The 10,591-nt window shown below is 44.4% G+C and overlaps 1 long non-coding RNA gene across 1 annotated transcript; it reads left to right on the forward strand.

The window, feature by feature from the left end:
• The first annotated feature begins 2,793 nt into the window (after positions 1–2,793).
• Positions 2,794–10,152, forward strand: LOC144103404 (uncharacterized). The gene is made up of 3 exons (XR_013308293.1): positions 2,794–2,884; positions 5,553–5,682; positions 10,027–10,152. It is a non-coding gene; the product is annotated as an uncharacterized LOC144103404 (long non-coding RNA).
• Positions 10,153–10,591: the final 439 nt, after the last annotated feature.

The raw sequence follows: 10,591 nt of genomic DNA on the forward strand, positions 1-10,591 counted from the left end.
TTAGCGGCAGGGACGTGGTGCTTATCATAAAATAGCAAAAAAATACTTTACGACGTCGTTCATTGCCTTCACTAAAAATTTCTTGACGGTGACACGAAAATGTCGCTAAATATAGACAGCAGCGTATGCAGCCGAAGGTGAAATGCGGCGGCCGGCGAGTGTGAACCGATTTTATTCTCGGTCGAAATGAGGATAAAGTCTTGGGACTGACGTCAACCGCGCGCTTTAAAGAGTTTCGCCTGCTTTGACACAGTCTAGCTCCTGTGCACCCGCGCTCGGTCCTCTAAACTACTCTGGTCCCAGTGTGACTGTGTGCTATGACAATCTGAGCGAAAAGGAGGATGTCTGGGGGTTTTGATGTGCACCACGGCTGTACAGTTGAGCGACATGATAACGTACGGGCGCGGCATGCCAGCCTGAATACCACCTACCAGCATCAGAAAATTGCGATAGTAATGTTTCTTCAAGTCCATACTAAGCCGTCGGATGGAGTATCGTTAGCCAATATCGAGTCGTTGGTAGAAGCGATAACAGGAATACAAACAAATGTCTCCCCACGGCGCCTTTAATTGCTGCTGCTCAATCGCGGCTCTCCTGACCTCAGCTGGCTCCGCTCATGAAGGTGTCGCGGAAACCGAGCATATCTTTGTTTTACTATGAGACGAGGTTCACAGTAAAACGATGACGAGAGCAGCACCTCAGCGCTAGCCAGTTTCGAAGTGCACTCAGCTGCGGCATCGATGTGAAACCGGCTAGGCTTAGCGACGACTAGGGCAGCCAGGGGGTAGCGCGTAGTTCATTGCTCGGCGCGCCCGCGGGCGGCGTCGTTCCCGAAAGCTCGCCTCGCTCACTCCGGCTGGCTCACTGATTGGCTCAATAGCTTGCGACCTTCACTCGGAAGGCTGGAAAATCGAGAAGCGAGCAACTGGCGCTGCGACTGAGCGATACTTTATGCCCACGTTTGCAGTACTGGTGAACAACCTTTAACGCTCATATGCTTGGGTTATCGGCTGCTTTGCGGCGAGTCTTAGTTAAGATCGTCCGCGACGCCATCGTCACCGTCCGTGACGCTCAGGCTGAGAACTTCAATTCCAGTACGTGCCGAAACAGCTGGTATTTATCGTAACGATACGAACTCGAAAACACGGCTGCTTCCATGCGCTGGTGGGCTCTTGCTTGTTAAACTACACGCGATCAGGATGCGGCGAGTGCTAGCCGCTGTTGCATATTAGCTAAAGTGAGACGCAAGTATCGACGTAGTTTCGTAACGCAGTTGATATCAAAGCAATCCGCTTGTACTGGTCACCGATTAAGCTATTAAGTTTCATGATCTCCGGTGAGCGTGCCAGTGTCGCGCAATTAATGCATCGCAGCTACTCTCCATCGTGCCAATTGCGTTCAACTTATCCACGATATTCGCCAGCTTGAGATACGGCGCTTTTCTTCGCTGTTTTTGTCACAGGTTAGTGATTTTATCTGGCATCAAACGAAATTGCATTCTGTCAACACCGTCGTCGGCTCCGTCGTCTGCTAGGGCATCCGGGTCACTTCAGGGGATCACAGGATCGCAGCTTCTACAAACGACATGCCAGAAAAAGTAACTGAAAGCGCTTTAGTATTCTTAAATATTCTAAAAATAATTTAAAATAAATGCAGTGTCTTTGTTGTGAAGATAATATAAATATTCATGGTTTAAATAACAAATTTTTTGTCGGTTGCAATTTTTCACCGACACGAAAGCGAAGCCGTCGGCGCCATTGCAGCGCAACCGACGCGTCGTGTTTTGTATTATTTGCCTCTTTGAGGCATTGCTTGAGTGCTTGTACGGCGGACACGTGTGAAGAACTCATTCAATAGGAAGGTGGGCAGGAGTGTGTTTTGGAAGCCAACGACCAGAATTTCGGCCTGTCAACATTGACGAGTTTCAACGGGTAAGCCATGAAGAAAAAACAGTGCTGCGACGTCTTGTCGTCTGTAAAGGGAACGAAGACTCCTGCGCGGTTTTACTAAGCCTGGATGAATCGCATGACCGGTGAGTCCCGCTCTGCGTTTCTTTGCTAATGATCTGTATTCACACGCGCTATTTGTATGCGGCTGTATAGGGATGTGAGTGGAGGCAGTCCGCCTGCGGTTGCCGCAGCTATAATGCGGCGCCAAAAAAGCAGGGCCTATATCCTTCACGACAAGTGTTGTTCTCATTGTCTTTATGCGCATTTAGTACTCGCGTGCAGTGGTAAATAAAAATGGCACCAGATATCAAAACAGAGTTATGCTTTCGCTTGCTAGCGCTTCGACACTCGGTGCGAAAGCATGGATTTGCACTGCGTAGAAGACGATGAGCGAGAAGTGCCGCGCGGCGGAGCGCTCGCGCTAGGCCAGCTGCGATCAGACGCCGCACTATTTTGCTCAGGGTTAGTACTAATCGGATTAGTGCTTGTGCCTTTATATGCGTCATACTAAATTCTGAGACAGTGATCGCACGCGAAAGGCTAGTTCATATTCATCGCCTTGTCATTTGTAAACTTGTCTGTGCTTCCCCAGTGGAACAGGATTTGAGGCAGTGTTATGTCAAAGTTAGATCAATCTTGCGTCTCCTGAGCTGTAAACGTTGATGCTTCCTCTCCTGAGCACTGCGAGCTGTCGGAGATGCAACTGCACAATTATTTAGGATTTCTACCTTTTTGCTATATCCCTCGCTTTTGCGGCCCGCATTCCAGTCGTTCGCCATTGTCGATGGTTTTTTATTCCTTATTTTCGCTTTGTTATTTATTCTTGGTTGCGTGCCATCAGCTGTGGTGCCGGCGATTCTCCGAGCTCGGAACTCTTCCCAGGCACGGGATCCTACCCACAGACCTCCCTTCGCCGCACTCACGAGTGTTCTTTGGTATTTTTTTGTTTCTCTTGCCCTTACTTTCATTGCCAGTCGACAAATTTGTGCAGCTTTTAATTGTATGCAGATTTGTTAAATTCGCTAGCAATTTTTTTATGATGCTAAGCTGTGCTGTGAGATATCAAGCTTCTTGCTAGTGAAGGCATGCTTTTTCCATTCTCTCTTCTCATTTAACCAAGGCAGACTGGTTGCAACTTTCAATTTAATACCTAGACATTGGTGCAAGGCACCATGATAGGAATTAATGACATCCTGCACATCCTATATTCAGATTGGTGTGCGGTATTTCAGCCAGCTCATCTTTCAGTGTGGTTATAACAGTCATTGTGACTCTTCTCAAAGAATTTATATGGGTGCATTACATAAAATCTGTTCATTTGTTTTGTTATGGGCTAGCTCATTGGTTTTTTATTTACTTAAATTACGTCTAAGTTTAGTTTTTAAAGCAGTAGACGATTTCCTTTCTTGTCATTTATGACATGGCTACAGCCACTGACAGCTGTTGCTCTGGATTTATTTATTTGCAGTTGCCAGTGGCAAGCATCTATTGGGCCATGCGTGCTTCCTGCCTTTGGCTGTGTCATCCCTCCTGATCCATTCATGGTAGTTATTCTTTTTCAGTGATGCTTATCTTAGCTGCCTATTTAGAAAAATGTTTTCGATATAGGCTTGCAGCTAGGTTTAGAAATGCATGAAACTGTACATGCACTTCACAGCAGTACCTCAGCTTATAATTACCGGAACTGTAGACTTGTACAAAATATAGTTACTGATGTAGCTCTTGACGCAGCTTCTGTGAACATAAACGTGCGTTGGCATTGCACACCTGTTGCCTGGTATGCATGTGTGTCCTCGAAAAGGACATACATGTTCATTTATCCCTTTAAAAACATTGTGCTCTACAATGATGGTTTACTAGTATTTTTGATACAGAGACCAAATTGTCAGTCAGTAATGTAACATTGCACGATGACACCAATCCTTGTATGGCATAGCATCCTTGCAATGCACTGGGCAAGCTGCTGTCAGCACAGATTTATTGCTGGTTTATTGCCATAGCATATGGTTATACTGCACAGTTTGTACCTCTACTTTCTTAAAGCTGTATACTTGAAAAATTTAAAATTAGTTGAAGGAAAATTGAATAAAATGTAACAGTAACTGTCTCACTTTTTGGTGGACACTTGAACCGTGATATAAGGGAGGGATATAGAAGGGAAGTAATGAAGAGCTGATGCCCATGTTAGATGCCCCTCTTTAGTTAAACATACCTCTCAATTAACACATTTGGCACAAAACAAACATGGGACTTGCACGCTCGCAAGCACCCTCATGTCAGTAAAACAAAGTGCTAATGTTGCCGTACTTTAGAGCTTTGCTCTTAAAAGCACTGCTGACTGCTGCTCAAAGTTGAGAGCAAAAATATGTCTACTTTTCCTCATGTGCAGTCTGCGGTGCTGGTGCGATTTGCAATGGTGACTGATATTGAGTTGCCTGATGCGCAGTCCGTTCCTGGAGTTAGTGATTTTGTCTGTCGTGTGAATGTGCGGTTAAAATTAGTGCAGAACAATGGTTCTCTAGTTCATTTTAGGTAACTGTATTCTATGCCACATGCTACCACCCTTTTTCCTCAAATTTCCTAATCTCATTTAGCCATCTGATTGCCACCCATTCGTGCATTCACCTACTCTTGGAATCCTCCCAGTGTTTTAGTGTGGTATTGCTTATATCTTCTCTGCATTACACATGCATTGCACTTCCCCTTTTTTGATTTAGTCAAGATATCTCTGTTCCTGTTTCTTGCATAAGCATAAGAGGCGACTCAAGTGCACCATCTGGGCTTGTGATGCAATGTGTAGGGCCCTTCGTTTTTGAGTAAAACCTGGTTTCCCCTCCTGTTGCACCAATAAAGATTCTTAAAGATCAGTTTCAACGCAATTTCTGTGCAAATGTGCCTGTAAGAAAGTGTGGTTTGAAGGTGCAAAATGCCGAAGAACTGCTGGAGTGTAGTGGATGTCACATAATTCTTGTGACAGATTTTTTAAACAATTCTGGCTATTTTATTTCTCTTTTAATGTTTATTGTTTGTCGGTTGCTTATAATATTTGGATAAACTGAAAACTACATGTACTAACTGGTATTTCATTCTAATAATTATACCCATTATTATGAAGCTGTGTTGGAAGGTAGGTGTGCATTTAGTATGCGTGCTTTGAATTTCAGTGATTGTTTCTGCAATGCAAAATGGAGGACAGGTCTCTGCTGTGAGAGTTTTTTGCAATAGAGTGAAAGTAGCTGGAGCAGCATTTGCTACTGTGTCACCCAGCCAAAAGTTCTCCCACAGACCACTGAGCTTCTGAATACCTATGGCTTAAAGCTCGAAGCTCTGGTTGCCCTTTCCGAGGTTTTCTGCATTACCGAGTGCAAGCCCAAGGGCTCAGAGCTAACAAGCATTTGAAACCATAGTGCTATACACAGTAGTGCTGGGGCCGTGCAGCAAGTCAGTGGGAATTAGGTCGCGATAAACGTGGTTTACTGTAGAAAGCTAGTGTGAAAATATAGTTGCGCTCACAGAAACCGCTGTTTTTTTCTTAGTCGGTCATTGAAACAAAGCAATGCATGTAAAATTTGATATCTCACTGATCCCTCAATTTTTTTCCAGCTAAAGACCAAGAGTTGCATGGAAGTTGTGCAAGCCACCAAGTTGCGTGTGATTTTTGCCAGGGACCTGGAGCAGGCTGGGAAATTAGTGGATGGCCAGTGGTATTCACTCAGTAAGGCAAGCTTTTTCTGTAAGTACGGTTTTTGGCATTACATTGCTTAGGAACGCATGCACTAATCTGACTGCTCTATGCCAGCCCATGCTTCAAGAATAATGAAGTACATTAAAAAATTGATTGCCGAAAAAAAATTGCCCCCTCTGTTATGTTTTTTCAGGAAAGTATTTGCCATTTAAAGGGCTGTGAAAACCTTAAAAAAATATTATGTGCTTGTGGCTTTTTTTTTCAAATTTCTTCCACATCTATGTTGGCCTGACCTTGTAGCTTGTCTGCATGAGATTGCCTGCTACCTACAGTTCGCTTTTTGTTGCTCCTTTATTGCCTGTCACAATCTTTACTTTGCGTGGCAGTGTCATGCAGTTTGGGAAGTAATCTGATCTTGTTTCTGCATTGGCCTGAAGTGCAAGCTTTTGGATGTGGGGCAGGTTTATGGTGTCCTTTTGTTTGCTGTAACTGCAGTGTGGCCATGAGGGTTAGAGGCTTAGTCCTTTTTTTATTTTGATGCAGTGTCATATACTTCATGCATAAATTAATGAAGTAAGCACTATTTTTTGTAATAAATGAACATTCATTATAGCTGTGGCCATTATAAGTGCACTTGACTCTAAAATGGCTGTCTTCCAGCATTCAGTATTACATCTTAAAACCAGCCAGAAGACACAAAACAGAAGAGATGAGCACAAGATGAGGCTGGTCTAACAACTGAAATTTTAGTGAAGGAAAGTGGCAAAAGAAGACCTGCAAAAAGATTCAAGCACGCAAACTCCAAAGCAGTGAGAGGGCAAAAACAATCGAAAGGCACTGACATACTACTAAACCATCTAAAAAACTAATTCCTTACAGTGAAGGTTCACCGACGGTTTAGCCAGGCACTTGTTTTTAGCCTTACTGATGTAGTAAGCCTCAACTATATCAGGACAGATTTATCTCTTCCTTAAACCACTGATGTGCCGCAGAAATCAGGTGTGCAAAGAGAAAGGTCGTCCTCCGATTGCATTCACGAGATTGAACGTGCAGTGTCAGGTGAAAATTCGCCTTCCTCTCTATACAGTGAAAGTGCTCTCAGCCAGGCGCACATTCAGATATCTGCTTGTCTGCCCGTAGTAGTTTCAGCTACGAGGCAGTGGACTGCAAAAAGCCCATTTACGTTTGCAAGTGGTGAACATTTTTTATCTGCCACTGTGCATAGCGGATGATTACCCGTAGTTGTATCAAGCCTAGTTTGAACGAAGAAGCAAAGTTCTCCTACCTTACTTTTAGCGGTCAAGACAACAGCAACATCATACTTTGGTGCAACTTTCTTGGGACGGTGCGAAATGGCATGGAGGTAAGGTATAGAGCCCGTCTTTTTGTGCTGCTCAACTACGTCAGCATCATGTGAATGGTGTTCCGTTCCCTCGAGAGAGTAAAAACACACTCTGACAGGTGCGCGAGATGGGCAAGTGGGAACCCAGGTGCCATTGGCTTGGAAACCTGCTCCGGGAATGCATTCCAAACACTGTAATGGCATGACTTCTATAAAGTGGTCGTGATGCATGCGATTGCCAACTTGTCCTTTACCAGCCTCGAGTGGTTCAACTCGTAGCTAAGAGGCTTCCTGATCTTGGGCTGTGGCGCCACCATATGTGGTCGTCCGCAAAGCGCAGGTCTAAGTCAAGAAGCTACAAACGGTCATGCGTAGTGAAATTCAGACATAAAAGATAGGCTTTGACCACATGCCTAAAGATTTCTAAAACGTCTTGTGCCAACTTATCTGAGCCCTCCTTGCGCAAAAAAATTAGGTAGCTATCAACATAACGAAATGCTACTATGCCGAGGTCTTCCAAACAGGGCTTTGATGCGGTATCGACTCTGGACAGAAGAATGTCGAGGAGGAACAGTGCAGCCTGTGACCCTCTGCATATGCCTGATTTCTGATGTAAATACCGCCTTGCCAATTCACAAAAGTGGAGTTCTGTGGAGTTCTTGTTTCTTGTGGACAGCAACCTGGACAGGTGCTCTGCAGTGAGCATCGACATGGAGGGCCTGCACTATTTATTGTCACATGTGCAAACTGCATCAGGGTGAACAATGAACATGCTTTTACAGATGATTGCGTGATTTCGGTTGCTGGCTTCATGGGCCTGTTGTACTTCTACTGCAAATCCGCATTTGTCAGTTGGCAGGGCGGTATTTACACGCAAGTCGTACCTTTGCTCAGCAACATTTTTTTGTCTAAAGTCGATAAGGCATTAGAGCCCTGTTTGGAAGACCTTGGCATAGTAGCATTTCGTTATGTTCATGAGTATTTAATTTTTCTGGACATAGAAGGCTCAGATAAGTTGGCACAAGATGTTTTAGGAGTCCTTAAGGCATGCGGTCAAGGCCTGTCTTTTACATCAAAATTGTCTAAGCAGAACCGTTAGCAGTTTCTTGATGCAGACCTGCGCTTTGTGAACGAATATGTTTGTCGGGGCTTCAGCTAAAGATCGGGGAAGGCTCTTTTTAGCTACGAGTCGGACCACTCGTTGCTGGGGAAGGATGGTGAAGAGGTGTATTTGTCGCTGGTTAAGGTCAGTAAAGATGGAAACACTTGCTGGGTGTGCAATCGTGTGCATGACATCAGCTTTTCATAAGTCATCACTGCTGAGGATGCATTCTTGTAGCAGGTTTCCAAGCAGCTGGGTTCCCACTTGCCCATCTCAACAACCTGTCATAGTATGTTTTCAGTCGCTCGAGGGAAAGGAGCACATACTCCGATGATGCTGATACACCTTACCTCCACAGTATTTCACAGTCTCAAGAAAGTCGCGGGAAAGCTTAATGCTGCGGTTGTCTTAACAGCGAAGTGGAAGACAGGAGGCCTTTGCGCCGCCATTAAAATGGCTTGATAAAACTGGGTACTTGTCCACAATGGAGAGTGTGACAAAAAAAGGTTCACCACTTGCAAAAGTAATGGAGTTTATTGCGTTCCACTGCTTTATAACTGCAACACTATAGGGGGAAGGCAAATTCTAATCTGGCACTGCATGCTCAATCTTGTGAATGCAAATCCGGGGATGACCTGTCTCTTTGCACGCCTAATTTCCACGACACATCAGTGGTTTATGGAAGGGATAAATCTGTCGGTAGATAGTTGAGGCTTACTACATCGGTAAGGCTAAGGACACGTGTGGCTAAGCCATCGGTAAACCTTCACCGTAAAGAATTTGCTTTTTTAGATGATTCATTAGTATGCCAGTGACCTTTGATTGCACTTCGCCCTTTCACTGCTTTGGGTTATTGTGCGCTTGTATCTCTTCGCGGGTCTTCTTTTGTGGCTTTCCTTCAATGATGCCGCCGCGGTGGCTCAGTGGTTATGGCGCTCGGCTGCTGTCCCAAAAGACGCAGGTTCGATCCTGGCCGCGCCAGTCAAATTTCAATGGAGGCAAAATTTTAGAGGCCCGTGTACTGTGCGTTGTCAGTGCACTCTAAAGAACCCCAGGTGGTCGAAATTTCTGGAGCCCTCCACTACGGCGTCCCTCATAGCCTGAGTCGCTTTGGAACGTTAAACCCTCACAAATCAAATAATCAAAATCTTCAATTCAATTTGTTAGTCCCGCTTCTTGAGCTCATGTCTTGTGTGTTCTGGCTGGTTTTAAGGTGAGTCAGTACCAACTCGGCCAGTCATAAGCCTTGTTCAGTATTACAACATTTTGAATAAAGTGAGAAGTTTACTAGGCTATGTTGCCGGGGATCGTGTCCGCAGCAGTTGTGGGCAACTCAGAAGAGATAGCGTCATACGATTGGTTGTGTAATTGGCAGAGGATGATGAGAGGATGCTGCTCGAAAAGAAAATTTCATAATCGGATAATTATTTACATCCGAAAATGTCCAAAAAAAATGGCTGGGCCAGTGAAAAAGTGCCCCAAAATTTGAAAACGCTGAAAGTAGGTGGAGCTACAGCATAGTGCCAAGTTTGAAAAACTGGAAGTATGGACAAATCCAAAGCTTGGCGCCAAGTTTGAAAACTCGAAATGAGCAATCACGTGACCAATGATAAGTGTCCTATACTTAACCAGGAGATAGGAAAAAGAATGATAAATTAAAGGCAGTTAGGTAATTATTGAGAAGCGAAAGGCAATGAACGGGTGATTAGACTGGGCAGGTATTCAGTGAGTGGGCAGGAACGATCCATGGGAGAAAATTTGAAAACTCGAAATCGTTGCTGGGATGAAATGAGGGTAAATTAAGGGTTGATTGATAACCAATCAAGTCCACGAGAAAACAACCAAGGCGCCAAATTTGAAAGGCGACCAGTGTCGAGGAGGCGTCAACGCTTTCACATTTTTTTTTGCGCAGGTAGCAGCGGTGATCTCTATTTTTTCTTTTTTTCAGCCAAGACAAAAACCATTTTTCTTGGCTCATGGGCGATGTATCTAGGAACCTGCGGCCAGGACAACACTGGACAGCATGCATCAGCAAGCTCGAAAAAAAGCACGAAACAGTAAATAAATATTGATCATTTTCATTTCAATTCTAATGGTTTTGTGCACGAATTACTCTGGAATGCACAAAGCTTGTGTTAATTGAGAGGCGACCATTAACAAGCTGTGCATTTTTGTGCATTGCCTACTCCAGAACACAAATCCTGTGTTAATTGACAGGTGACACAATAACGACTGTTACACAGTGTACGAGCACTACACAAGACACACTACAGAAGACAAGGCAAACTACAGAAGAAAAGACAGACTACAGAAGTCAAGACCGACTACAAAAGAGAGGACAAACTACAGAAGACAGATTATAAAAGACAAGACAGACTACAGAAGACAGGACTACAAAAGACAAGACAGACTACAGAAGACAAGACAGACTACACAAGACAGGACTACAAAAGACAAGACAGACAACAGAAGACAAGCCAGACTACACAAGACAGGCCCAAAATACGACAAGA

This window comes from Amblyomma americanum, chromosome 1, assembly GCF_052857255.1.
Source record: "Amblyomma americanum isolate KBUSLIRL-KWMA chromosome 1, ASM5285725v1, whole genome shotgun sequence".
In the NCBI taxonomy this organism is placed as follows: Eukaryota; Metazoa; Arthropoda; class Arachnida; order Ixodida; family Ixodidae; genus Amblyomma; species Amblyomma americanum.